Genomic DNA, 26,298 nt, shown 5'->3' on the forward strand with positions numbered 1-26,298 from the left:
TCACTGATTCAAAGTGAAAGTATGGCTCATCAAATGCATCAGCTCAGTTCACAGTTCACAACACTTTCCAGATGGGTTAAGTTGAAACGTTTATGCAGTTATTTTTACATTTGAAAAATATTTTGAGGACAGAAAGTTTTAACAGCATTTCAACAGTTTTGTAATGAAAAGCTCATTAAAAACTATTTTTTTCCTTCAGTTTTTCTCTAAAACAAAACTATATTGAATTAAATAAAAGCGTATTCAGTTGATAATAATCACCTTCAGCTCTTGTTTTGGGGTTGTGGGCATAATTTTTAAAGGTTTCTGTTGCTGTCATGACACTCTGTAAGAGCACAGATGATTCTAAAAGTTTAGGAGTATACAATAGTCTAGCTGATTGCAACATCTAAATGAAAATGTGGAGCAACCTACAGTAACGGTGCCACCCATGGTGAAGTGAGGAAGAAGGTGGATACACAACAAAACTTAGTTCCAGAAAAAAAAAGTGTGTCATATGTGTCACACAAGCAAGAAAATGAAATTTGCATCATCATTTATTCAATGTCATGATGTTCCAAGCTAGAGTTGTTAACTGAACTAAAACAAAGTAGGGTGAGTGAATGAATGAATGAATGAATGAATTAATCGGTTCACTGCCATTTTCTGTACATTGATGGACATGCAATGCATAAAAAAGTCAATGTAGTGACCATGTCTAACAAAAGCATCATAAATAAAGCCATGTCAGGTTTGCCAAAATTGATAGCAAACACCAATATGCAAAGCAATCATGTAGCTTCATAAATGTTTTACAGGGTTTCTGCAGATATGAACAAGTAAAATTTAAGACTTTTTAAGACCTTTTTAATACCAATTTAATACAATTTAAGACCTAAACCTGTAATGGAGATACGCATGATATTACATACAAATATGTAATATTTAATGTGTTTAATGTACTAAATTTCATCGCTGTCATAAATTATATTAATTATTACAATATAACTTTTCATATCAGCAGATAATATTCCACACTAAATATCCCCATAAAAGTACCACATCAATGAAATTTTTGGTGGTGTAAACAATTTATTCTGAAGCAATATTTTCATCAGTGTTCTGTCAGCTTTTACATACTTAAATCTGCATATTTTTATTTACCTTTATAAACTTTTGAAATGTATGCATCACCTTTCATGTAAAATTATTACAATTTATCAATAAATTCTATAGGGCTGTTACCAGACAGATTAAAGGAGAAGTCCACTTCCAGAACAACAATTTACAAATAATTTGCTCACCCCCTTGTCATCCAAGATGTTCATGTCTTCAGTCGTAAAGAAATTACGGATTTTAAGGAAAGCATTTTAGGATTTTTCTCCATATAATGGACTTTAATGGTGCCCCCGATTTTGAACTTCCAAAATGCAGTCTAAATGCAGCTTCAAAAGGCTCTAAACGATCCCAGCCAAGGAAGCTTTTCCCAGCTTTTGTTTTAAGCACAAAAGCTCGTGTAACTCTAGCTCTGGGATGCACTTGCATGACGCTACGTACTACAGAATCACACTGAAAGGTCACACACGACACACCACCTGACTTGCTGATTCTTTCCAACCGTAGAATAGATATGGTCCATTCTTGACTGCATTGAGATTCCTGCTCCGTTGGCAATGGTTGGCATTTTCCACACGTGCACCACTATGTCTTGTTTGAACGTGGTCTGCCCGAGGGTTGAGAGACTTGTGTCTCCTCTCTCTAAGTTTTTGTGCTTAAAAAGTATACAAATTGTAATTTTTCAGAAAAAAAATGGCCGGTCATTTCGCTAGATAAGACCCTTTTTCCTCGGCTGGGATCGTTTAGAGCCCTTTGAAGCTGCATTTAAACTGCATTTTGGAAAGTCAAAATCAGGGGCAACATTGAAGTCCATTATATGCTTTCCTTAAAAAACATAATTTCTTTACAACTGAAGACAGAAACACGTAAACATCTTGGATGACAAGGGGGTGAGTGAATTATTTGTAAAATGTTGTTCTGGAAGTGGAGTTCTCCTTTAAGTAATTTACATTGCAAAATTAAAACGGCAATAAATGATGTTATGAGAGTAATGTTTTAAATACATTTATAAATATACAAGTAAGAAATGTTGGGGGAAAATGCATACTTTTAAGCATATTAAACTACCAGTAGGTGGTGGTAATCCTCTTTTTGAGTGAGGCATTGATTTACCGATTCGTTCAAAACGCTGAATCGTTTGGTAACAAAACTCCGCCGAGTTGTGCTTGGAGAATGTGCGATACTTGTGCTTTGATCCTTGTTTGGAACTATTTTTTGGTGGTGAAATAGAACAAAACGGTAAATAATCAGTCTAAAATGTAACTTAATAACTACTTGACTAACTAGTTGTTTATTGAATTAAACATTTGCAATCGTGAGAATATTCAGCTCCCATTTTTGAATTTTTACCTCAGTCTATTTCTTCTGAATTTCTTTATGTGTGCTGAAGTCTCTCACAAAGAGACAGGTGGCGGAACCTTGATACCAGAAATACACTATCCATTATCATTCGCTGTTCATGTTGAATGTATTAAAATAAGAAGAATCATTCTTGCGTTTCGATGCTTCACTGGTTATTTTTTTGTCACTTACACTTTAATCAGGCTGTTTGTCCGGTTGGGCAAGTAAAAATAAAAAATAAAAAAAAAAGGTAGTTCGACCTGTATTCTGCTACTGCGACTCTGTCTGATGACGCAGTGAGAGAGAGAGAGAGAAATCTTCGGTCTGTCCAATGATTATAAAGACTGATTAGGTCCATCAGCCTGAAGATATTTTAGCAGTAATGTAACCAAAAATATTTAAGACCCATCGAATCTGAATTTAAGACATTTTACGACTTTTTAAGGACCCACCGACACCCTGGTTTTAGCAAATAATAACATACTTTTCAAGTTAAACCATTCTTTTAACTCTGCTGTGTTTTAAAAACTGATTTAAAAACCACTGTATCATTTAAGCAAACAAATCTTTTCTCATATGAGTCATCTTGTTGGTGCAATTTCCATTTCTGGCTTAGAGGAGGTCAGCAGTTCTTTTTTAAAAAGTGCCATGTTGCATTCATCATATGTACTGACCTTATTCAATCCTATTTAAAAATCACTGTAAAAAAATTACTTATAGTTTACACTGTGCCAAAGTGTTAAGCTCATATTTTTTCAGGCCAACTTGATTTTGAATGCAACTTAAAAAAAAATAAATAAATAAACAAGTGACAAGTGACAAGTAACACTTTTGTGACAAGTGTGACATGATGCTCCTGACTCTGTGTCTGGAAAGTTTAATCAGAAGACAGAAGATGACAAAACACTGACCACAGATTAGAATTGTCAGCATCAGCCTTTTCTGTGTTGTTTAGTTGCTCTCACTTCCCTCACAGCGTTGGTGCTGTTGAAGTGCTCATCATTCCTGTAAACATAACTGGTTGTGATGAGAGGAGGGAAGTACTGTAATTGCTTTCATAGAGGCTAAGAGCCTTAGTGTTCTTTCAAAACCTTCAAAACTGCCACAATCCCAGCGTTTATCCCAACTACAGTATAATCAAACAGCCAGGCATACGTTTAATTGTGACAGATTTCTTGGAAATATCCTCTTCCTCTAAACTCTCCCTTGTTGTAGTGCAGTTGGACTTGTTCAATGGCCAATCAGCAAGCAGAGGGTTGTGAGTTGGCATGCTCTCTAAAACAGGCCAGAAAAAATATCTCACAAGCAATCTCGTTTTCCTCATTGTCCTCTGTTTGTCTCATGCGGAGAGCCAAACGCATTTATAATAATCAAAGATGCATCTTATTTGTTGTCAAACTTGGCTGCTTGTCTTCACAAATGTTAATAGACACGCTGTGAATTACCTTCATCACCCTCATGTTCTGTCGCTTCGGCTGTCTGCTCAGTCGTTCTTGTCAAGCTTTATTGTCATTCAACCATGTGCCTTACGCAGGGGAAAGATATGGCATTTCTCCTAGGCCTTGGTGCAAAATCAAACAGATGATAGTATGATTGGGCAGTATAATTAAATACAAGACAAGAGCAAATCAATTAAAATACACACTCTGAACAAAATGAGAGGATCTATTACCACAACTTCAAATGCATGGTTAATTTAAAACTTCTGATTTATTTATTTATTTAAACTTTTTATAACAATTATTCACCCAAAATGAAACTTTGCTTAAAAAAAATCACTCAGGCCATCCAAGATGTAGATGTGTTTGTTTCTTTGTCAAAACAGATTTTGAGAAATGTAGCATTGCATCACTTGTTCACAAATGAACCCTCTGCAGTGAATGGGTGCCGTCAGAACGAGAGTCCAAATAGCTGATAAAAACATCACAATAATCCACAAGTAATCCACACTACTCCAGTCTATCAATTAACATCCTGTTAGGTGAAATGTTGCATGTTTGCATTAAAGCATTTTAACTTGAACCATCTTTCGGACACACTATAATACATAATACATAATAATGCTTTCTCCAGCAAAAATGCACATCCCCTGTTATTCACCAACATATGTGTTTAGGACTATTTTGGACTAGTTTTGGACTGTTCACAAACAGTGCTTGATCTCTTCATACTTCTTTTCTGATTCAGATTTTTTTTTTTAGTTAAAAAAGTTAAAGATGTCTTGATGGATTTGTTTCTTATAAACAAGCAGCTTTTTGCTTCACAAGATGTTTTTTTTGAATGCACAAGATGGTGCTTTTTGAAGTTGCAAAATTGGGTAGTGGATTTCTAGTTTCCAGCACGTTTTGCAGAAACCTGGAAAAGAAGAGTAAATGTTGAAATTAAGTGTATTTATTTATTTATTTTATTTACAGTAAAATAAATAATCTGTTAGTGTTTATTGTATACACTACATTGATTGTATGCGCAGTGACTGTTTATTCTGAAATTAAGATGATTACATAAATTACACTTACTGTACTATGCTAGCTGTTGAGTTGATATAGATAAGATTATTGGGGCTCACTCAATTATGTTGAAATTAGTTTGAACCATTTTTTATTTTTATTTATTTATTTTTTAATTATCAACATAAAAAAAAATGGTGTTAATAATACAAATTATTAGGTTCCTCAGTATAATTTGCTAATTGAACAACATTTCATTAATGTCAGCTTTCATTTTATCAAGCTGACATAACTTAAACAGATTATTTTATTTTATTTTATTTTATTTTATTAAAGGAACACGGGAACTACACATACCCTGACACTTCCCTGTATGTTTTTATTATTAATTTGTGCAAATGGGCTAAATTGAGGACTACTCTTAAACTTAATATACAAGATCTCAAAACCCCACACTTCAAACTTGCAACACTTCATCAGGTAACTGGCATATGCAGACAAAATCAAAATACCAGAAAGTGAAAAAGGAGAGAACAATTCTGTTCATTTACAGATAGATTTAGTTAATTATATAATATTAATATATAAACATAAACATAAACTACTTATACCAAAATCAAATTTAGTTTAAATTGATAACAACCATAAATGTACAGGCGGTAAAATAAAAAAGCTACATGATGAATCAGTAAGTGGCTTGTCCATACAACGTACAGGATATAAACTCAACCAAACACCAAACTAAACACAAATGACACTCAAATAATGCAGTAAACATTAACTAAATAATTAAAATGTAATACAAAACAGCCTATTGCACACTATTGGTAACAATAAAAGTAAAACAAATTGTCATATGTGTCAGTCAGGGACTTCTGGGAATGTCCTGTTAATGTACCTTTTTTATTTATTTATTTATTTTATTATTGTTATTTTTTTTTTTAACTCAAGCATTTGGGCTCATGAATTTTTGGCAGCTGTTTTAACATTTCCGTAATTCCAGGTATTACTAAATGTTACAAGCTATTTTTTTCAACTGTAGTAATGCAACATAGAAAAGGAGGAGATGACAACACTTCAGCAGATTTGAAATGAGGAACATTTTAAAGATGATTGTAAACCACACACAAAACTTGAAGGTTTTCATTGAGAGTTCCACCAAAACTGAAGATCTGATGGCATATATGAATGTTATCAACAAACATTCTGGTATACTGGAGGCATTGCCACCTATCTGAACTGTCTGTGATCTGTCAATTTTTGACTACCTCAAAACCTTTTCAAATCAGTTAACACCCGTATTTAGTGTTAGATCAACAAAGAAACATTTTAAAACCAGGTGTAAACAGATCATATGATTCAAATGCAGCATAGGTATTCTTCCATTAGTGTGGTTTAGTACATATTGTCCTAGGTCATAGAGGTTTTTTTTATCTGGAGAAAAGTTAAGTATGATACTCAGGTTATGAAATAAGTCTCTTGTACTTATTTTTTTTATTTGATTAAAATAAATTCAGTTGTATTCCGAAATATTATATAAAATGGATTAAAATGACAGTAAAGACATTTATGATATTTCATTATAATATTACATTTGTATTTCAAATAAATGCTGTTCTTTTGAACTTTCTATTCATCAAAGAATCCTGGAAAAAAGTATCACAATTTACACAAAAATATTAAGCAGCGCAACCGTTCTAAAAGGTGATAATAATCAGAAATGTTTCTTTAGTGATTTCTAAAGGATCATCAACTGGTAACCTCCACTTACCATCTTCAATTTTTTTTTTTTTATATATACTTGATTTAGTAAATTAGTTTTGTTGATATACATTATTAAATATTGGGCATTTGACTTTTAATTTGGTGTTACCATTTTTAGGTTACTAATTATTTAGTTTTTATTTAGTGTTATAAGTGTGCAGCAATAGAGACTTGAGAAATGACTGATGAAAATTCAGCTCTGCATTACAGGAACTAATTAATTTCTTAAATATATTAAAATAAACTTAAAAAAAATGTTCCTTTAAATTGTAAATCATATGTTTACAATGTTAGTGCTTTTATTGTATTTAAATGCAGTCATATTTAACATGAGACTTGCTAAGACTGCACCAAGGAAAATATTAAATGTCAAGTAATCTTTACTTCTATAGCACTTCATTCAGTACAGATTGTGTCAAAGCAGCCTCACAGTGGTAAACAGAAAAACAGCAAAATTAGTTATGGAAACTCAGCTTAGGGCGACAGGTCAGATTCTGCTGTACAGCAGCTCTAAAAGTCCTTTGTGTCATTATTTAGCTCAAGTCAGTTTGGTGTTGAATGATAAACCACATTTTAATTGTGACCACAATTTCTCTGACTGGAAATAGTAGGGGGAAAAAAATGTAGTGTTTAGAGCCAGACAACAGGGAACACTTGGCTAGGAGTGTTCCTGGAAGTGTGTGATAAAGCACACCTTAAGTTAACAGCACCTTGTGACCACTGCTGTAAAGACAGCAGGAGCTTCTGACTGTCAGTGGCCTCCAACCGAGGGACCCGCTGTGGACACCTGGAGACAAACCAATGCAGATGTAAAATTAAACAGGCAAACACCATATGAATTTGTACCAAATCTGTCTTGCTACTCCTCAACACTAACAGTGCCCCCAAAACACAGAATTATAGCTTTGATGGTATATAGTATGGGAAATGGTGGGTTCATTTTTGTAATTGTACATTTCTAACTTGTATATCTCACATTTGTGAGTTTATTTCTCATATTTATGATATAATGCGTGCTATTATATTCTCTGCAAATAAATTAAAAGGCATGATGTGTATCACAGTCGTGTCTCTTTTTTTACCGCTCCTTCCACAACAACCATAAAAAATATAACTGGATGACGTGCATATCTCAGAAACTTGTGTTTGAAGTGGATAACATTTCATTTTAATGTAGTACATCATAGACAACGATGCACTTGTTCTTTCTCTCTCTGTTTCTTTCACAGCAAAGTAGTCTCTATTGTTGCTGCTTATGCACCTACATGATTCATGAGCCATCTGTCGTGTTTAATATTCCTCACACCTCAGACAGGATGTGCCCGTCTGGCATGCTGTGCCACACCGTGTGACCACTGTTTGGGCATGGCAAGGTCCTCTCTAATTAAATTAAACTACTTGCACTACTGCTACCTAGTGACTGGGGTGTTCACACATAAAACATGAAACGTGTATGCTTTAAGGGAACATTCAGTGACACCATTACTGAATCTTTGATTAAGAAATTGCATTGAAAGCAAATGTTCTCTTGTATATATGTTTTAATATAAAGGAATACAGTAGATAATCCTTTAAAATAAGCATGTGTATGAACATGAGGGTGATATGAGTGAATAACTGATTGCAATGGATTAGGCAGAATATACAAGAATATTAAGTGCAGAGTGAGTCATCATTTTTTTTTCTGATCTGAATGATCTTGATGGAAGAGAGAGATTATAAATGCAATATGTGACCCTGGACCACAAAACCAGTCTTAATTTCACGGGTATATTTGTAGCATTAGCCAAAAATACATTGTATGGGTCAAAATTATACATTTTTGTTTTATGCCAAAAATCATTAGGATATTAAGTAAAGATCATGTTCCATGAAGATATTTTGTAAATGTCCTACCGTAAATATATCAAAACTAATTTTTTGATTAGTAATAGTCATTGCTAAAAACTTCATCTGGACAACTTTAAAAGTGATTTTCTCAATATTTAGATTTTTTTTTTTTTTTTGCACCCTCAGATTTCAGATTTTTTTAAATAGTTGTATCTGTATATAGCTGTATAGCTTATTCATTCAGCTTTCACTTATTTATTCACGCCCCACTTTTTTTCTTTTTTTTTTTTTTGCAACTGTTTAGTGAATTCCCTCGATAGTGTTAATACCAGAAAATCAAATTAATGGAAAGCTTAACCTCTAAATCTTAGAGTTTGCCTATTAGAAAAAAGATAATAATAAGCAAAAACACACCTTAATCTCTGGAATGTTTTATAATGACTGTTTATGTTTACAAATATGTCATTGAAATAAAACCATTAATAATATGGATACAAACATGGATATCAGTTACTGAGCAGCTGCGACCACTGAGGGTTTGGATTGGAGAAGTCAGGTAAAAACATCTGTATGCCCACAGCACATTCCTTTCGGTCATAGACTTCAGCATCTGGTGGGCATGTAAACAGCCTTAAAATTGATGGGCCCACCTGTGCGTTGTCATCATATGATTCCCAAGAATGTTTCAACTGCCAACACACCTCTGGCTTGGAGCTTACCTTGCGGAATATCTAGTGTTCCATATTTAAATATTTCTAGAGAAGGCTAAAATCACCAGTGTTCACATCAAATATCTGTAACACTTTATTTTGATGGTACCCTTTAGAAATGTTTTAAACTATGTCAACCAACTCTCATTAGAGTATTAGTAAACTGTCAAGTTAGGTTTATGTTGACATATTTATAAAGTTACTTGTAGTCAATAGAATGTCTTTGGAAATCTGTTTTCCGCCACTGAAAAGGAAAAAAAAGATAATTGTGATTTTTTTTATCTTACAATTCTGACTTTTTTTCTTGCAGTTGTGTATTTACATTCCACAATTCTGCCTTTTTTCTCAGAATCATGTGATATAAACTTGCAATTATTACTTGAGTTATAAAACCAGACACTTCAGAAGTCAAAAGTGCGAGACAAAGTCAGAATTGCATGATATAAACTCACAATTACTAGATACAAACTTACAATTAAACTTGCGATTCTGAATTTTTCTCTGAAAATTCTGAGGGAATTGTCTCTGAAAATTCTGTCAGAATTGTGAAATAAAAACTATATATATTAGCAGATTTTTTTTTAACAGGCAGTCTAAAAATACTCTAATCAACATGTAGTTGCAAAGTTAATTAAAGGACACCAAAATAAAGTGCTACCTAAATGTCATTGTTTATTGGGTCAATATCACCATAGAGTGCCTTTCAACCCTCACAATACTCAAAAATTTTGGTCTTAATATAGCTCTCACGCATAAGATACGTCCACCCTGTCATGCTCTCCCGCTCTCTCTCTCTCTCTCTCTCTGTCTTTCTCTCAGGTGGCCCCGCCGTAATTGAACGTGCCGGTACGTGCCCCGTGGTTGGGTGAACCTGGAACTGCGCGTCTTTTAAAAATGAGGCGTCACGGAGCTGGAGTGTGGGCTGTTGTTGGTGTTGCTATTTGGAAACTGTGTTGTAAAGAAAAGATAAAATATTGGACATTTGTGTAAATATTGTGAATATTGTTGTACAGTTTTCGTCACTTTACCCACCTAGTGTTTCCGTTGTACAGTTTTCCACCGATTGTTTTTTTTTTCTCTTCTTTCTTTTAAACTGGCTGTGTTTTTGCCCGTTGTTGTAAATATTGTAAATACACCCTTTTTTTTTTTTTTTTTTTTTTTTTTTGCACAGAAGCTGTAGGGGTTGGGTGCCTTTTTTTTGTAAAACTCGTTTTCTCCTGTTTTTCAAATAGTCAGGGAGTTAGTTTAGTCCCTGTATTTTTGTTTGACTTTTTTTTTTAGGGTATTAAGTTTCTTTGGGAAAGTTAGTTTCAATTTTTGTTTGTTATTTTGGCCTTGGCCCAACCCTGAAGTTCATTAGCATCCTTTTTGGCAAAAAATAAAAAAAGAACGAAAGATCAAAGGTTTCGGTGTAAAGACCATTATTTATGTTACTCCTAGACCCTAGACCTGGGACGTAACACTACCAAAACTCAGAACCTAGAGACAGAGCCTGTCTCAGGGGAAACACCACATCTCAGGGGAATATAAGTGGAAAATACACACATGGGGCCGCATGAGGAGCCACTACATGCGGAGCACCAACCCAATACAAGAGTTCACATGTGGCAACCTACCTTGTATTGGGTTCTAATAGCAAGTTCCTCTGCTGAATTTGGCTACGTGAGATGTGCTAGACTTAGACTTACTGAACTGAAGAAGCATAATCACCCTAAGGGGGAAGCGCTATAGCAAGGATCCATTCGCAAATTAGAGAATCTGGCGAATGTGTTAGGTGTAGCCCAACCTGCAGCTCTACAGATGTCTGTTAGAGAGGCCTGTGACTCCCAATATAGGGTAGGTCTCTGGCCTCGTAGGCCATTTGGATCATATCCACAACCAGTGGGATATCCTACTTTTGGGGACAGCGTTCCCCTTCTGCTGTCCACCAAAACAGACAAGAGCTGTTTAGAACGTCTGACCTCCGGGTACGTTCAAAATCATATGTAGGGTACAGACTGGGCAAAACAGACAGGTTGGGGTCCCCTTCTTGGGAAGGGATAGCTTGCAAGGTCACCACCTGCTCTATAGAGTGGCGGGTACCTCGGCACGAATTCAGGCCAGGTTCTCAGAACAACGTGAAAGTCTACCGGCCTGAATTCCAGGCATGAAACGTTGACAGAGAGGGCAGAGGTGAGCACAGTCAGGGAACCCGTCTCCATGGAGAGGGCACAGAAACCAACTGACTGAAGGGGCTCAATGGATCTTACTGTAGGCCACAGACAGAACAAATCATGCTCCACTGATCTGCCTTCCACCAAGTCATGGTAGCTGCCACATGGATCTTGGGTGTAGAAGCAGAAAGGTGCCTATCCAGGCCTTCTTGAAGGAGGGATAGCACAGGCCGTACCACCACTGGCAATGAGTGGATTCAGAACTACATGTGCCTGGCCGAACCGACTCCAAATCAGCTGGACCGTCTGAGGGCGGAGCCTCCATTCACCTCGAAGCAAACTTGTCGCCTGGAATGTGAGTGGCACACAGAAGCTTGAGTCTGTGCTGGCTCCAAAGCAGGAGATGGCAGGCCAGCTGTGACATGCGAAAGGAGCGTACACCACCTTGGTGGTTGAAGTACGCCACAGTCGCTGTGTTGTCTGTGCAGACAAACTATGCTTACCCTCAACTAAGGCCGAAATCTCTTCAGGGCCTGAAGCATTGTCAACAACTCCAGGCGTTTGAACGCCAAAGCAGCCGAGGGCCTAACTAGACCCCTGAAGCTGCATGCCTGTTGCACATGGCGCCTCAGCTTGACTTGGAAGCAACTGTTGTGATAACAGTACATGTAGACACTTGTTCCAAGGGTAGCCTTGCCCGTAGAAACAAAATGTGTCCCCAAGGGCTGAAGGTTTGCAACACAAAAGTGTGATGTACACACGATGTGTGCCTGAGCACCATGCCCATCTCGGAACTCAGTATGAAGTCAGTGCTACAGCGGTTTCATATGCATCAGGTCCAGCAGCATGACTACGGCTGAAGATGCCATATTCCCCAGGAGCCTTGGTGCTCTCACGCACTTCAGCACTGACTATACACAGTCTTAAGAAAGACATGAAGTCACACTGACCGAGTCCACACAGAGAAGAGAAATCCTGTACTGAGGAGAGTTTACTCTTTTCACAGATGACCTGAAGTCCCAATCGAGCCAGGTGGCTGAGAACTACATCCCTGCAAACTGAACCTCGTGAGTGTGCTAGAATCAGCCAGTCACCGAGATACTGAGAATGCATATGCCTACTACCCTGAGAGGGGCAAGGGCAGCCTCTGTGACCTTTGTGAAGCTGCGGGGTGACAGGGATAGGCCGCAGGGAGAACCTTGTACTGATGAGCCTGACCTCGAAGACGGAGTCTTGGAAGGGTCAAGACATGACAGTACGCGTCCTTCAGGTCTAACGCCACAAACCAATCCCGAACCCTGACACATGAAGAAATGTTTGTTTAAGGGTTAATATTTTGAACAGGAGCTTGTGAAAGGCCCAATTTAAAAAATCTTAGATCTAAGATTGGTGTGAGTCCTGGGTACAATGAAGAAGGGGCTGAGAAACTCCTTCTTTATGTCGGCTGAGGGGATAGGCTCTGTCGCACCCTTTCCCAGGAGGGTTGCGATTTCCACTTGAAGGGCCATAGAATTCTCGCCCTGAGCCGATTTTGTAAAAGAATGCCATAGAACTCGTTGGACGTCTCAAAACCTGAGTCGCGTAGCCGAGTCGGGTAGTCCTGAGAAGCCAACGGGAGGGATTGGGCCCCAGTCATCTCGGGTTTCTGCTAGCAATCTCAGAGGAACTACACCCGACGTACCTGGAGTGGGGATGTCATGGCTGTTTAATAGAGCAAAGGGCGCCGTGCCAGGAGATGAAAGCCCCAAGGAACACAGGGTGCCTATGCCAACATGCAGAGATACCAGCTGAGTGCCCAACACATCCTGTTCTGCAGACTCAGCATCTGGCCGTCTCATGGAGGGCCATAGTGCAGTAAATTAACCAAGAGGAGGAACGGTCTTACTGATCACATAGTGACTGTCTGCTGGATGACAGATGGTCGGAATGGGGCCGATGGGCGGCCCTGTTGTGGGGCCTCAGCAGTTCTGCAGGGGGCCGTCCGTGGCGATAAGCAGATGAGGGTAGTCTCGGGGGTACGGGGCCGGAGCCCGACCCACGCCTGAGGCTGGAACTATGATGGCCTTTATCTGCTTTTTTTTTTTTTTTTATTATTACCGTGAAGAACTGGTGCGCAAATTCTATCACGGTGTTGCCAAATGGACCGACCTGGGAAATGGGGGTTTGAGAAGTGGACTTCTAACTTCCCGCATTTCTGCCAGGTTAAGCCACAGTTGGCGCTCCTGGACCAACAAAGTGGACATCGCCCTTCCCAAAGCCTGCAGCGCAACTTTCATAGCTCAGAGAGCAGTTCCAGTTGGAACCACCCTCGTACCCTCGTGAGTATTACAAACAAAATACCATTCCTTGTGTTAAAATCGTGTTTGTCAAGCTACTGTAGAGCAAACTGTTAAATTGTTGAAGGTGTAAGATGCTAGACAGTATAGTATATTTGTGATTGTTCTGTAAAAACATGTTTTATTATGTGTAGTGAACAGGTGAGCTCCAGTAAACGCACATATGTCTCCAAAGTGAATTTAAATAAACCATATACATCCTAATGACGACTGTTAAACGTGACAGGAAAATGTTCGAAAAGAATTGCAGATGAGCACATCACAACATGAACAGACATCAGAGTGAGTGATGTGTGCTGTTATAGAAGAATTCACTGTTGTCAGCACTGTTTACATTAGATGAATGGAATGTAAATAAACACACGTACATAAAGTAACTAAACATAAGTTATCTTTTTTATTTGTCCATTAATGTTGTTAAATTAAGGAGCATTTGTGTTGGATAGTGAGTTAACACATCGTGTTAATGTAGTATTGAGCACATGAATCACAGAGGTGACTTGAATCTTGTCTGGATCTTACAGGGACAGATGAGACACATGTTTACCCAGTGCAGAGTGACTGAGTTAGGAATGCTGCCATCAAAGGCTTTGGGTGAGTACATTACACACATCAGTTAAACATCTTTTAAATCTTAAGTTGTAGTATATTTTAACTGTTGGAATTTCAAGCAAAGATATTACAGCACTTTTCTGATTCTTCATTTCTGTACATTTTATGCGGAGCTTTTGGGGTGGAGAAGGTGAGGTGGAGCTGGGCAGGATGTTGCTGTGGTCTCTTCATCCTCAGTGAGCTCAGAGCCAGCGAAAGCATATAGAGAATGACCAAAAGACATTGAGGATGTGATTTTGGTGAAGTTTGTTCTGCTGGTTTCTTTTCATACAACATCAGTCAATGGAGCCTGACTTTCAGCTTAAAAAGCATCATCAAATAATGTCATGAAGCTTTTTAATTTAATTTTTGCACAATTTCTATATATATATATATATATTTAATTTACATGTATGCATTTGGCAGACACTTTTATCCAAAGTGACTTAGAGTGCTCTTATTACGGGGACCCTCAATCCCGCTGCAGCAACTTGGAGTAAAGACAGACGGCTGCGGAGATGAAACTAGCAACCTTCTGCTTACCAGTTCACTACACCACAAAAGTAATGAAACTATTTCAAAAATTTGCATGTAATTTTAATCATATAAAATGACATTTGAAATGGAATGCTGTCAGCATGAAATGTAAAATGTTTTACTCTGTATAAATGGTTTACAGGTAGTCATGCTCATGGAGAGTTGGCACACAAATGTTTGGAGCAGACACAGCAGCAGCCAGATTGTCCCACACATGTTCTTCTGCTTTTGTCTTCCTCATCCTCTCTGTGCACTCCAACAAAGACACCCTGAATGTTCGTTTCCCATCCGTGATCAGAATCCAGTCTGATGAGGGACGTGATGGAAAGGCAGAGACAGGTGAAGGTGGACACGGTGGTCAGCTGCTTCATCAGAATAAAGCTGCAGAATTGGCACAGCTGTGTTGAGATAGCAATAGATGTGGGTTCACTGCCTGTAAATACATGATTGTCAGAACAGTTACTTTGTCTTTGACTTGTATTTATTTCATTTATTTCATGTCATGGTTACCTTTATTTATTCTTTTACTCATTTATTCATGTTTCCTGTTGTTGTCAGTAAGTAAAATATAACTGTTTCATTAATTTATTAATGCATTAATTCATTGCTTGACTGAAGAGCACAAGGCTCCATTTCGCAGACAGTTGTGTGCGCAAGCCTTTAAAATAACGTTATATTCCTTTGTCAGTGAGAGATGCGTTCGGAATCAGCACATGATCACTGTCTAGTGGGCTTTGTTTTCAAGTGTGCAACTCCTGGCATTCGCTGTTCTTCTGCCGGAGGTTATCAAACAAATGGTTATCGCCCCCTTCTGGATTAAGGGTGAATTGCTTGCGTTCATTGTAAGGCCTCATGCACCGAATACATTTAGCTTGTTTTACTAAAAATATAATTAATTATTGGTCGGCATTTATCATTATTATTGTCCATAAGTGTTGGTGTGGGCTAGCAATGTATTCTGAGGTAATACATTTTTCGAGTGTACAATCAGCAGTCTTCTTCAAAGACCAGATCTTCCAGCAGCTGATCAACATCTCCTTTGTGCAGATATTGCAAACATTGCAAACAAGAAGGAAAATGCAGTAGGTAGGGTTGTTGTTATGCTATGAGGTGTTTTGTGCACCTGTTGCTTTTATTTTCTTTTTATTATTACTGCAGAACCTACAATTACAAGCTCAGGGAAAGGTGGTTGTAGGCTATCTTTATCAATGAACAATTATAATGACAGAAAACATAACTATAATGGGTTTGTGTACATCATAGTATGACAAAATATGCACAGGGAAAAAAAAAGATTTAATATCTTTGAATAATTGAATTGCATTTGCTGTTGCCATTTTTGTTATTTATAGGCCTCAGGGATGAAACGAGAGAAATTCAACAAGAAAAAGACAAAAGAAAATTTAAGCCAGTTTTGCGTGTGGATTTTACATATTCAAGAGATAACGATTTGGGGATATTTTGTAATAAAAAATAATATCTTTAAGGATTAAACTGTGAGTTATATTAATAGAGTTAAAATATAAAAAACTTAAATATAGCCTACTACAATCACAAGGACAGCTGTTTCTTCAACAAGACCACAAAATGAGCAAAATCTTTTATGTTGTTGCTCTTGTTTTAACTTTGTAGGTCACATGATAATGTCAACATAGCGGATGAAGTCCGGATTCATAGATTTTCGTAGAGTATGTACTCTTTTAACTCGTTAAGTAAGTACTTATTGAAATACTACAGTACCTACTCATTGAGTATGCCATTTCGAATGCAGCCAGTGTTTCAACAAAATGGAGCAAAATCAGGCAAGAGTGTTATAGTCAGACAATGTTAGACACTTAATATTAACTTCTTGTTTATTTAACCGTTGTATTAAATCAGTATCTCATTTACAAACTCTCTTAAAAATCATTTAAAGCTGTCACTCATCTTAGTTCATTGTGATCTCACAAAGTTCCATTATAATCAACGAAGCTCTCTACACTGCACAGTGAATCTGTCATTGACACTCTCTCTACACTTTGTTTATGAAAGAATTCGTCAGATATGTCTGTGATACTCAACATTAAAAACTAGGATGCGGGGTGTATTCAAAGCGCCGCATTTACTGTTTACGATGTGTGAACTGGTGCGCTGTGATTGGCTGAGCGGACGTATTGCATTTTGCAGAGGAGGGAGACTGGCGTTTGTCGTGGTGTGGAACTATAAATACAGACCAGATACAATACTGATTTTGGCAGGAACTCAATTTTGTAAAAAAAAAAGCGTTAATCATGTTTTGGAACCGAACTCTTCATATATATATATATATATATATATATATACACACACACGTACATACATACATATAAGAACTAAAACAATAGATACAGTCTTAGACAGCAAATAATTTGCCACTGAGGCACTCAAAAAATATTCCTTGATAGAAAATACAAAAAGGTAATCCAAACAGAAAAGCTGTCCTTAATTGTCAGGCAAGACAGAAATCCAAAAACAACAGTCTACACAAAAAGGGAAAAAGTATAATCCAAAACACCCAATGGAAGACAGGAAAATCTCTAGCCACATATCCTTAGAAGCATCATGCTCTAGCAGACATCAGGACTAAAAAAAAACAATAGGCAGTGAGGCATTTAAATAAGGGTGGCCATTAGGAGTGATTTAATACAGGTGTGCAACAAGACGCTAACAAAGGAGGGGTGATCTGGGGTTGAAATTGTGCCATCCAGTGGGAAACCCAGGGAATCTCAGGCAGAACATTACAGAACCCCATCTTTTAGGAACAGCTCCTGACGTTCCCAACAGCTTGGGCTGAGTAGAGACGATAGAAATCCCTAATAAGACCCTTGTCCAGAATGTGGGGAGTGGGGACCTAAATCCTTCTCTGGCCCAAATCCCTCTCAATCCTTCTCAATTTTTGTTTTCCACGAACCAGTCGAGTGTCCAATAATCGTCGGACTGTGTATGCCAGCTGACAATCAATGATGTGTGGTGCTGGGGGTGGCCTGATGACAGGAGACAGAGGGCTGTATTTTTCAGGCTTCAAGCGTCAGACATAAAAGGTATGGTGTATGCGCAAAGACATACCTTACAGGGCACTAAGAGTCTTGAGGGGGGGGCAATTTGCATGACATAACTTTGAGGGGAAGGCCCTTGCTTGAAAGCCAGACTTTCTGCCCTGAACGTAGAGTTGGTGCTGGTCTGCGCTGATGGTTGGCCTGTTGCTGTTGCAGCTGTGAAGTCTTAAAAAGCACAGCTCAGGCCTTCCTCCATACCCTGAACCAGATGTTGGGCAGCTGGGACTCCCACGTTGGACTCCTGCTCAGAGAACGGAGGTTGATAGCTTATTGACATTCAAAAGGAGACATACCCATTGAGAAATGGCGAAGAGTATTGTGCACAAATTCTGCCCAAATCAGGTGTTTACTCCAGGACGTCAGGTTGGATGAGACCAGACATCTCATTGTTGTCTCAGTCTTTTGGTTAGTTATTTCCATCTGTCCATTAGATTGGGGATGAAACCCAGATGATAGACTGGCTGTAGCCCCAGTCAGCTGGCAGAAGGCCTTCCAGAACCTGGATGCTAACTGAGGACCATGGTCTGATACAATATCATGGGGAAAACCATGCAACTTAAAGACATGCTGCAATACAATCTCAGCGGTTTGTGGAGCTAAAGGAACTTTTGGCAATGATTTAAGGTGGCAAGCCTTTGAAAATCTATCCACCACTACCAAAATCACTTTGTTAGCTTGTGAAGGTGGTAGGCCTGTTACAAAGTACATAGAAATATGTGACCATGGCTGAGCAGGAACTGGGAGGGGTAGCAGGAGACCTTGGGGACGGGATCTGGAATCATTATGCTGACACAAATGGAGCAGGCAGCAACATAGGCTCTGATATCCTTAACAATCTTTGATCACCAGAAACATCAGCCAGTAAACTCTAACATTAGAGCCCACAGCTTTAGGTACAAAGAGACTGCCTAGAAGCCCATTATCTGGGTCAGCTTCCTGCTGCTGTGCCTTTCTAACTGTGGTTTCTATTCCCCATCTGACTGGTGCCACAATCTTGGAGGGGGGAAAGATCGTCATAGAGGTTGATATCATGTTGGGTGGGTTTAACTGCCTGGAGAGAGCATCAGGCTTTGATTCTTTGAACCTTGAACAAAATCAAAAAGGTTAAAAAATAAAGCCCATTGAGCCTGGCAAGAGTTCAATCTCTTGGCCTCTTGGATATAGGCTAGATTCTTGTGATCTGTCCATAAAACAAAGGTGTGTTTGGCTTCCTCCATCCAGTGCCTCCATTCTTCCAATGCTAGTTTGACCGCTAATAACTCCCTGTTACCGGTGTCATAATTTCTTTCAGCAGATGAGAGCTTATGTGAAAAGAAAGCACATGGGTGCAATCTGTTGTCTCTTATGGCACACTGGGAAAAAAGTACAGCTCCAACTCCTACCTCAGAAGCATCCACCTCCACTAGGAAGGGCAACTCAGGATCTGGGATAGTATAGATGGAACTGAGATGAATCTATCTTTTAGTTTGCAGAAAGCCTTTTCAGCCTCATCTGTCCACTGGAAACCCTTAACTTTCTTCCTAGTGAGAGCCATAAGTGGAGCAGCAATTGCACTGGAATTTTAAATGAACTTTCAATAGAAATTGGAAAAGCCAAGAAAACGCTGTACCTGCTTGGTGGAGGTGGGCTAAGGACAGTCTCTAACTGCTTGAGTCTTTGCAGGGTCCATCTGGATATGACCTTCAGATACAATGAAACCCAACATGAAGCATGAAACTCACTCTTCTCCAGTTTGATGAAGAGATGGTTTCTCAGGAGCTACTGGAGGACCAAGCAAACATGCTGAACGTGTTCCTGGAGGTTCTTGGAAACGATAAGAATATCATCCAAGTATACAAATACAGATCTGTTCAGAATGTCTCTTAGCACATCATTAATCAGCGCCTGGAATACTGCAGAAGCATTTACCAAACCAAAAGGCATGACTTTATACTCAATGGCCAGTGGGTGTATAAAAAGCGATCTTCCATTCATTGCCAGCACGAATGCCGACCAGATGATATGCATTGCGAAGGTCCAGTTTAGTAAATACAGTAGCCCTCTAAAGCAACTCGGAGGCAGTAGACATCAATGGAAGCAGATAATGATTCTTTATGGTGATGTTATTGAGACCCCTGTAATCTATACAAGGTCGGAGCCCACCGTCTTTCTTAGCAACAAAGAAGAAACCAGCCCCACCTGGTCATGCTGAGGGGCCTATAAAGCCAGATGCCAGGGACTCCTTGATATAATCCTCCATGGCCTTTCTCTCTGGTGCTGAAAGGGAAAACAATCTCCCTCTTGGAGGGCATGTTCCAGGCAACAAGTCGTTGGCACAATCGTAAGGTCTGCGCGGTGGCAAGGATGAGGCCTCTTTTTACTGAACACCTCTAACAGGTCTCCGTAATCTGGGGGAACACGTGATAACTCTGGAGAAGTCCTGAGTAACTGTAGAGTAGTCATTAACAGCCCCGGGGTAGCCTGAAGTAACTCTGGAGAAACAGAGAGTCCAAGAGATGAAGCAGAGAGACACTTATTACAGTCAGGTCCCCATTTGAAAATCTCACTAGAGGGCAAGTCAATCTGGGGATTATGAAGGACTTGACAAGGGAAACCCAGGATTAAAGGGAGGAGACAGGGGCAGTGTCAAGGAATGTTGACTGGGAGCATTTCTATAAGTTTCCATGTGCTCTCTATGTCTCTCTAAAGCAACTGTCTAGTCAAATGACCATATCAATCAGGGATTCTAGGTCTTTCGCAGGGTCCCGGGCTGCCAAATGTTTCTTAAATTTATCAGACAGTGCCCGATTGAAAGCAACAGTTAGTGCCTCCTGATTCCAGCCACTCTCCATAGCTAGGGTTCGAAATTCACCTGCTAATTCTGCTACACTTTGAGAACCCTGAGTCTGCTGAAGTAGGCGGCTAGCTGTCTCCCGTCCGATCATTGGAAGTTCAAACACTTACCTCATCTCCTCAATAAAGTAACTGTAATCCGAACAAACTGCTGGTTGTGGAGACTGCTCCCACAAGGCAGTTGCTCAGGCAAGGGCTTTCCCAGATAAAAGACTAATAACATAAGCCACTTTGCTATGAACTGTTGGGAATTTATGGGAACCCCAATACGACAGGGTGGACAGCCATTGAAGGGGCATGGACAAACTCTTCTTTTTATTAAATAAATACATTGTTTTTATTACAAAAATGGTCTATACACTCAAATAGAGTAATCTCTTATTTAACACAATATTAATAGGAGAACAAAATTTTAACATTTTATAGTTTTAATACATTCTGTTCTCATTCAAATTTAATGAGCATAGCAAATGGGGCATAGCAAAATAACACACGTCCTCCTACACAAAACGTAAAAAAATCTACAAAATGTATCTAATGTCACGGTTGGGTGCTGTAGTGAAGCGCACAACAAAGGAATAATCCACAAAGTCTTTTATTTAAATCCACAAAACGACAACAAGGAAACTAGGAGCAGGGTAGCACAACACGTTGACAAAACAAATAGCAGACAAAAAAACAGGGGAACACAGGAATATAAATACTAGCAAAGTAATTAGGGAGAACCAAAACATGAGCTGGACCAATTAATTAAAAACCATGGAAACAAGTGAGACAGGAACAAAACCAAATATGGGCAAACAAGAGCTAGGGCTGGGGGGAAAACACAGAACACAAAGTCCAGACCCTGACATCTAAAGAGCCAAGTAATGCTTTTGTTATAAATGTAAAAACTTATATAAGCCTAATATAACACACCCTTTCATAGTCATTTTTATGTTAAGTTATCATGGTAAATGAGTTATTTATGTACAGGAGACCGAAAGGCACCCTACAGTGATACTGACCCTATTCATTTAATTTACTTACACTACTTTACACCACTTACTTACTTTAGACTAACTGTTTATAACTATACTGGAGAAGTTTTGGTAAACAACCAAGTTTTTTGACAATATATTTGAGTGCACTTTTCAAATATGAAACTGAGCTGAAGTTGAAGACAGACCAAGGAAGGTTAACCATCTAAAAGAAAAACAAACTTTAGTAAAAAAGTCCACTGCCTGATATGAGATTTGACCCTTCAGCCTCCTGTCAACCTGATGTACATCTGGATGACATCCAATTGATCTGAAAGAACCTTTTATGAGCAGCAATATGATGATGGTCTGTCCGAATTCTATACAGTGATGTCTAGGGCTTCTTTTGATACCTTATTTATGAGGGACCTGTGGCACAATGAAGAGAGAATGATGTATGCAATGTATTTGAGAGCTCATGAAATCTTTTTCATGCTGATTTTAGTGGTGAACTCAAGTGTATTGTTGCCTCATGCACTAAGAGAGTTGGAGATGATTAAATGACATTAAGATGCATCATTTATTAGCCGAACAATACTCCAATGACATGCATTATATTTGAGTGTGTTTTTGGAAGGGGATGGTTGCAAGGGGAGCTTATTAGGCCCAACATCTTTCCTATTCAGAGCTCTGACAGGTTTACATGGCCAGGAATCCCATCAACCCCTTCTGTCTATATTGCTCAGATGGAGCCTGGAGAATTGGGGTGCTCATGCACTGCAGAATCGCAGCCTGTAGCACCCAATGAGACCACGGCTAAACTTAAAGGTAAGAAATAACCTCCAGTCATCCCATCCCCCTATTTATTATTTATCTATGGCTCGCTCAGAGTGCTGACACACAGAAAAGCCCTTGACATGTTATTGAACAGGTCTACTACAAGTTTCCAATCTACACCACCCCTACCTGAAGAAGCCAAGATCTTACCTGTCAACTTTTGTTTTGTCATCACAGGTATTGATCGGAGAGCTGTTTGTGCCACGTGACAAATAACAGGCCTTCTGTAATCTTGTGTGATGGCTGGTTAACATTCTCTCTGTGTTGCTGTCCAACAAGACTAGAGATTTGATTAGACAGAAGCACTGATGGGGAGAAAAAGTCAAGCCCACTTGTCTGGCATTATAGACAGCCCTGAACATGGGACGTTATTGATAGTGCAAGAGGAACTTGGACAGGGCCTGGTTACATTATATAAGCTACAAACCTGTATTACTATCATTACAATTAAACTCACCTTTACCCTATAATGAAACAGTTCTTTCCTGACGGGAGTTGTCTAACAATGACCAAATCCATCGGGCACGAAGGGTCACTTGAATGCTGTGAAGTGTATGCAGTCACCAGATCTCAAGCCATGTGAACATCTGCATTCTTTATTGGTGTCTACAGTTTCACAATGAACATTTAACATCCATAGAAGCTTTCCATTGCACAAAGTTTTTTTTTTTCTTTTTTTTTTTCTTTTTTTTTTTTCTTATTATTATTTTTTTTTTTTAAGTGCAAGTAAAAAAACATGGTTTTTTAGATTATTACAATTGTTCTTTTAATAATTATTTACTCAAAGGGTATTTGGGGAAACCCAAAATGTTTTTTCTGTGGCATGGGGTCTTATTTATAAACGCTGCATATGCACAAAATGGCCATATAAATATGCGTAAGCAATTTTCCAAGCACATACTGTATCCGCATTTATAAAAAAAATAAACTTAGTGTAAATATGTACACATCGTACGGACATTCTAGACCATGCGTGCAAACTCTTTTGGAGTGAGAAAAGTAATGAAGGAAACAATTTTAAATCTCTGTTTTTATTTTAATATGCATTTACATTATTCCACTCTCATTAATGGAGATACTGGTAAGCACTGAAATTACAAAAAGTCCTTACGCAGAAGTTAAAAAAACACATTTAGACATAGTGGATGCGCTCAATCACTTTTCCTGTGGCATGTCATGCATGTAGTACTGTAGGTGCACAATAATTCATTTTTTTAAACTGAACTGTAGATCTCATGTTATGGGAAAATTTTTAGCAAGAAACTGTTTTAGCAAGAACAGTGCTCAGTGATGTGCACTTACTTCAATATTATGGTGGACACTGCTGGATTTGGTGGTCTAACAGTCCATTCTCTGGTTTGAATACATCCAATGATAACAGCGGCTACACAGAGGTGTTGATGTTGTGCAAGGCCATCTCCACAAAACTATGAAAAATACCACTGTATTTGAAGGATGCAACTGTAAGATTTGCATATTTCCTTTTTAAAATATTTTCAGCAATGCACCAAAGACAAATTTACAATGCAATAAATATAGGCCTGTTTTCACTAAAAATAGCTAGATGTTCACCGTCTGTTCACCTTATCAGCATAACTGCATAATTTGATTTGAATTGTTTAAAACAAATCGAAATACTATTTGGCCACTGTAAAAAAAGGATCAACTCTATTCTAGAATATATCTGAGAACTATTTTAAACAGTTTTGTTTTTATGGATATTTTCATATATTTATTATAAAACATAACAAGAATACTTGTTATTTAGATATAAAGTGGATAAATTTGAAAATGCCTTGTTTTCGCATTGTAGTGTGGACTGTAAAAACTGAGGTTTTTGAAAACGATGCACGTTTAGTCATGTGATGCATATTGTACCAACAGATATCTATGTTTATACCAGTATTGCGTCCTTTTATGTGCTACTTTCATTCTGTTGCTAAAGATATTTACTTTGTACACTCTTAATTTTACAGTCTTAAAAAGATGACAGAAAATTTACTCACAATTGTTGTCCTGCGGCAAAACCCGAGGACAGCTGCTTTTTGCATCAAACGTGAGTAAGCACGGCATGGACGCTTCAGTGAATGATGAGATATTTCCGTAAATACAACAATCCTGCCAGAAGAATTGCTTGAAAACGTATTATGTCTGTTCTGTCTGTATCATCTCAGTGAGCTTTATGAGGATTTACACATGCGCAGTAAGGCAATTTTTTAATTTCATTTCATTGTGAATTAAACTTCTGAAAAACGCTTGAAAATGCTAATGTGGAAGGACAGTGTTTTAAAATGAAAACTCCATTCTCAAATGTATCTGGATTAATGTAGACATAGCCTTTGAATTCATCTAAAAATACATATTTACTGACTGAGAAATGTCCTAATAAAATAAAAAAAAAGTAATTTACACTAAATACACAATGGCATAAATTATGTTATGAGATTAATGTTTTAAAGGATTAGTTTACTTCCAAAACAAAAATGTACAGATAATTTACTCACCCCCTTGTCATCCAAGATGTTCATGACACTTTTTCCTCAGTTGATAAGACATGTTTTTTGAGGAAGACTTTTCAGGAATCTTCTCCATATAGTGGACAGCCGAGGAAGAAGGGTCATGTCTAGTGAAACGATGAGTCATTTTCTAAACACACTGACAATTTATATACTTTTTTCTATTCTCTGCAATGCACATGTGAATTCTGTGTAATCCGGGTCAAGAGAGTTATGGTATGTTGAAAAACTCCCAGCATTTTCTCCTCCAACTTCAAAATCATCCTACATCGCTGCAGAAAGACTGATCCAGTGTTTACAAAGTGAACATGCAAAGAAGATCAAAAAAAAAAAAAAAAAAAAAAAAAAGTGAAAACAGTGATGCAGTTGGAGGATGCTGATTTTGAAGTTGGAGGAGAAAATGAGATGGGAGTTTTTTGACATACCCTAACTGTATTGTTCACCACTAATGTGTGTTGAGGCTAGTCTGGTAACATGTTACCAGGCCCAACACCTAACTAAAATACTTAATGTTGGTTTTTCCTTTCATTTGTCACCACTCTGTATGTCTACACATATATCTGATTCACCAGTGTGCAATAGTAAGGGTGACACATTTGTACACAAAGATCTGATTGCTTTTCTTAACATCATAATGAATCAGATGTGCTAGTAGACGCTCAAATAAAACATCAAACTACTTCTGGTAAAGTAGATATTGACTGAACCTATATTTCCCCATGTCAAATGTGTAGACTTGGTACCATCAATCCTTACTTTTTTTCATAACACAACAGGCTATGAATGGAAAATTTAATCAGTATTGCATCTAAAATCAGGACGAAACAGCAGATAAGACGTTTTGATTTAGTCACTGATTATGTCTAACTGAAAAAAAAAAAAAAGTTATCCAGAAATAATTAGCAGCGTCTATGCTAGTCCTGAAAGGTGACATTATAACATGCATTTAAAGTTAACTTTATTCTATTTGATTGCACCGTTACAACTCTTTTTTTCCCCCTAAGATTCATTAACTGTTTGCATGTTTCAGAGAAAACTGAAGGAAAAGTTCATAAATATGTTTAAGATGTTATATAATGTTATATTTAGAGATTTAGCGTTACAAGGTTTTAAAGGTACACTTTAAAAATGAACAGTTATGAGCAGACCAATACATGGATAATTCTTCAACAATAACATTTTATATATTTGTATAAATTATTGTTATTAAAATTACATATTTATCTATTTTATTTTTTCTAGAAGCCCACTAATAATGGCAGGAAGAATTTACCAA

This window comes from Labeo rohita, chromosome 16, assembly GCF_022985175.1.
Source record: "Labeo rohita strain BAU-BD-2019 chromosome 16, IGBB_LRoh.1.0, whole genome shotgun sequence".
Classification (NCBI taxonomy): Eukaryota; Metazoa; Chordata; class Actinopteri; order Cypriniformes; family Cyprinidae; genus Labeo; species Labeo rohita.